This window comes from Monopterus albus, unplaced genomic scaffold, assembly GCF_001952655.1.
Source record: "Monopterus albus unplaced genomic scaffold, M_albus_1.0 scaffold8.1, whole genome shotgun sequence".
In the NCBI taxonomy this organism is placed as follows: Eukaryota; Metazoa; Chordata; class Actinopteri; order Synbranchiformes; family Synbranchidae; genus Monopterus; species Monopterus albus.
Genome location: NW_018127888.1, coordinates 2,340,956 through 2,345,456, shown reverse-complemented (window position 1 = coordinate 2,345,456; position 4,501 = coordinate 2,340,956). Strand labels below are relative to the sequence as shown.

The 4,501-nt window shown below is 41.4% G+C and overlaps 1 protein-coding gene across 2 annotated transcripts in view; it reads left to right on the top strand.

Annotated features, from left to right (window-relative positions):
• Positions 1 to 4,501, top strand: part of LOC109951360 (SPRY domain-containing SOCS box protein 4-like) — a 31,743-nt gene that overhangs the window by 20,439 nt on the left and 6,803 nt on the right. The window lies entirely within an intron of this gene.

The following is a 4,501-nucleotide window of genomic DNA, read 5'->3' as shown; positions in this document are numbered from 1 at the left end:
TACAGGTCTCTAGTTTTAAGTACTCTATCCATATTTCTCATTTCAACAAACATTCCTTTGTTGTCTGCATTGTTTACTGTCTGTTTATACTGCTTATTCTGCAGTTTTCACTGTTTGTTGCTGTCAATGCTGCTGTTAATACTGCTATTTCATTATTTTACACAGCCTTATGCTGGTTTACTGTTTGCACATTGACAGCCGACGTACCAGAGTCAAATTCCTCGTGTGTCTGTCACACCTGGCCAATAAAGCTGATTCTGATTTATAGTTAGACCTGCTCATCAAGGCTGCAAAAGACCAGGGTGAGATTAGCACTTTAACAGTTTGGAGGTCAGTGACACAGAGGACCAGCAGTGATCTTCCTAGGGAAGATGTGTGTAATCAGTTATGGGCTAGGGCCAGGTGTGTGTGTGTGTGTGTGTGTGTGTGTGTGTGTGCGCGTCTTCCTGCATGGCAAAGTACAGTCGTCTTGAAAGTAGAGACAAAAGATTCTATATGAGTCAGGTTAGTTAATTTCTACAAAACTGAAGAAGTGGTAGTCATGCAATCCTTAGTGTGACAGAAGCTGCATTTCAGCTGTTTAATGTTTATGAAGTATCAGGGATATTTACAGTTTCAACAAGAATATCTTCAAGCAGTACTGGGGTGACAAATTTCAGAATACTTGCACCTGGTCTTGCCTCTCCACATATGTACAGGATTTAAGGTTTAAGGCTGTTGGATACAGACATTAGATACAGATTTGTCATATGTGCTCCAGAGAGCACGGATGATGGCTATGCAGTGTACATTTGTCTGCACTGATCTCTGAAATGCCCTTTTATGAGAGGTACTGCTGCCTTGTTCACCAGTAGGGAGCAGCTTAAACCTGCTCTCTATGTGCTGTTTCTAGTTTCTATCACTTTTTAGCACTGACATCTTCAGAAGACCATCCTCAAACTTTGACATGCACACAGCAAAACAAGAAAACTGAATCCAACTCTGATATAATTCACCACCATCATGAAGTCACCATAACGATCTGTGTTGTTTGTCAGCAGGCACTTCTTTCTGCCTGGCTGTTCTCTTTTTGTTAAATGTTATCATTCCAACTAGTACAGTCATCTCAATCATGACGACTGCCCCTCAGATTGTGTAATAGCTCTCTGTTATCCTTTCCAAGACCCAAAGCAGGCTGGGGGTGTTGCCGACAGTGAGACATAGACACCGTGTCTGTGGCTGCACGCCATGTGTGTGCGTATGTGTGCTCGTGGACAGCAGCCAGCAGAGGAGGAATTCTGGAGCCTGTCCCAGTGTTGAATAGCGCTGGATAAAACTATTGACTGTCTGGTTAACTTGAATAGTTCAATTATCAGTTGTTAAAATCCTGAGGTCGATCTTTGAATTTGCTCTGTTTCTAAGCATACAGCCCTGCTAAATGTTACATGTACACAGAGGTTAGTTGTTTTGAGTGGTTCAGTTTGGTGATGTGTAAAATGTGTTCTCTGTGGAAAGCAAGTTGTTACAAAGTACAAAATGTTAACTTCTAAAATGTTTCCCCTATTCAACAGCAGCAAAAATGATGAACACGGCTGCTGAAATTTCACGCTCGTCAGTATTGATGCTGAAACTCAAACACAATTTTATATTCTGTGCACAGTCGGTGGCCGTTGGACCTGTTGAATACCTGCAGTCCTCTGCTGCTTAGAGATGCACCAAGCTTATTGTTTTGTTTGTGTGGATGCAGTGCTGATTATTATAAAACCGTAGGCAGCCGTTTCTATCCTGCCGCTCAGTGCAGATTCAGGGAAAGTTGAAGGAAATAGGTTACTAGTTAATATATTTGAACGGCATGTGGCCGTAGACGGGGCCCTAAAGCAATGCACAATTTCTTTCTGTCAGATGTGTTTGGAGTTGTTTGATTTAAAAGGGAACTCTTTTGATTTTACACATCAAAGTGTGTTTACAGGCCCTGGGGGTACTACAGCATCTGCGGGAAAGACTTCTGTTAAGGAATCTGAGGCTCTAGAGAGCCACAAAACTGTTACAAATAACAAAATGGTTTATGACCCACAATCTGCTTTAAAAAAGCCTGACACTCAGGGGCCTTTGAGTCCCATTAGAAACTGCTAGAAGCCCTGGTAAATGTTAAGAAAGGGCAGAGATGGTTACCAGTGTTCAGCCACGAGTGTTCAGAGAGCTGGTGTTCTGACAAAATGCATCTAGTATGTGTATATAGAGATAGTGTATGATATCGGGCATAAGACGCATCTCGGTGTGATGGAGAGAAGAATGGAAGCATCAATAAACATGCGTGAAGATGACGGTATTCTCCTATTCCCACACCGTGCTTTTGTGAATCTCCTCATAAGATTCACTTCATCTTTACTGTTTGGGCCTGTCACTTGTTTTGTATTCAATTCACATGAGTTTTTATTCTTTTCCTTCTTCCTCTGGCTTATGCCCTTTTATTCTCCATCTCTCTCTCCCTAGGAAGCAAAAAGAGATAAGTATCTTTATACTTTTATCTTCTGTCTGTATTGTCCCTTAATACCCTGCATTAAATCAGTTTTCTCATCCTCATGTTTCATTGAATAAGTCTTTTGGCCTCTCAGACCCAGAGGCGCTTTGAAGCCAGCTCCACTGAGATGTGATTTTAGTCAGATTTCATACCTCTGACATGTAATGTCTGAAGTACTAAACAGTTGGGTTGCTGACTTTTGCTGTCATCCTCTTCCTGGAAAGCTATCTTTCTCTCCGCCACAGGCCTTGTGACGTCACAGTAGTTTGTTGAGCCTAATGGCAGCAACCCGAGTCGTGCTCATTTACACCGAGACAGAACAGAGGAGAAGCATTTCATGCACTCGCTGACCTGACTGCCCTCTTCTTTTGCAAATGAACCCTATGTGACTCCAGCTCTGATTGTTTCATTTCCTCCCTCCTGCTCTCCTTTGTGTACTGGCTTTCTCTTTTTCCTTTTGTTCCGTTTCAACACTAATCCTTTCTTTCAGCCTTTACACACCCAGTTGTGCAGGTTGCTGTGGAAACGATTTAACTGCCTTTTTGGTGAATAGGTGGGTGGTTAATTGATGGCCAGGGTGCTTGCACGCTAGTTAGTTTGCCGAGGGCATGCTCTATGCAAATGGGATGTCTTCCTTCAGCCTTTCTGCAGTTCAGTGCTGTTTGCAGTCTTCGCAGCACAGATGCAAGCTGTAACTTGACCTTAGACCTTACGTAAAACAGGGTTGAACTGTTAACATGGGTTTACATAAAGTTACTTTGGAGTGAAAGTTGATTGACTTTATTTTGTCTATTATAATAGAAACACAGTGCAGTAGTTCGACATTTATTCTGTAATAATGACTAAGATAAAAGGTAAAATTACCAGGATCACTTTAACCTGGTGACAATTGTTCCAAAACTAATGGATGGGAATCAGGGTTCACAGACAGCTAGTGGTCTTTTTTTTTTCCTGCTCAAACACTCATCAAAATGAAATGATGGAAAGAAAATAGCAAGTAAAATGTAGTATTTAGTTTGAAAAGTTTGCCAGTGTTGATTATGAATGCATTCCAGTTTTACAGTGGTCTTCTTTATACACTGCTCAGCTTCCACTTCCTAAGTAGAGTAAGAGCTCCATGAGTAGCAGAGACCAAACTGACAGAAGTTAATGCTTCTGTTTGGAACTCACTAGCTTGATGGTGCAATGTAATAGGACGTCGGACATCATCCGTGAAAGGAATTCGGATCTAGTTCAGTAAGCAGTTGGTTTCCACTTTGAGGGTACTTATCAATTTGGACAGTTTCCAATTAGGCATAGAGCGACTGTTTGCTCTGTTCCATTCTTCCTCCTGGTCACCTCACAGTTCAGCTTCAATTTTTTTTTCCTCTTACATCATTGATCTAATTCTCCATCTAAAAATGCTTTTTATTTTTTTTTTTTTTTTTTTTTTTTTTTTTTTTTTTTTTTTTTGCTGCCTCTAATCTTTTGGTGAACAATATTTTGGGACTGGAGTTGTCTGCACCTTAAGGAGTTGTGTGTGTGTAGACACACTCGTCATCTTAAAACTAGGTCAGGCAGCCCCAACAGTTTTATGCTAATCTGTTAGATAGGTTTAGCTGGGAGTCTGCACTCATTACTGTTATCTGGGCACATCTCTCAGAATGGAGGGAATGCAGAATGAAGGGTGTGGCGTTTATCAGAGTAAATGGGAACATGAGTCAAAAATGATGGGATCTATTGTGCCCCTTTTTTCTAAATAGGACATAACCAGGTTGTGTTGTCTTGCACGATAAGCTGATGTCTGTGCAGTGCACATGCCCTGACACAAATTCAGTGGACTGTGGGCAAAAGAGTTAAAGGCTCTATTCTATTATAAAGCCACGTCCGGTTCTTTCAACCAGGAACTCAGTGAGACGAAGCGGACCACTTGAGTATATAATAAAAATATAACCGTGCTGGTTTATTCAAGGATCACAGGCAAGAATTAACATCACACGTCCAGGCATCTTCCAACACCAA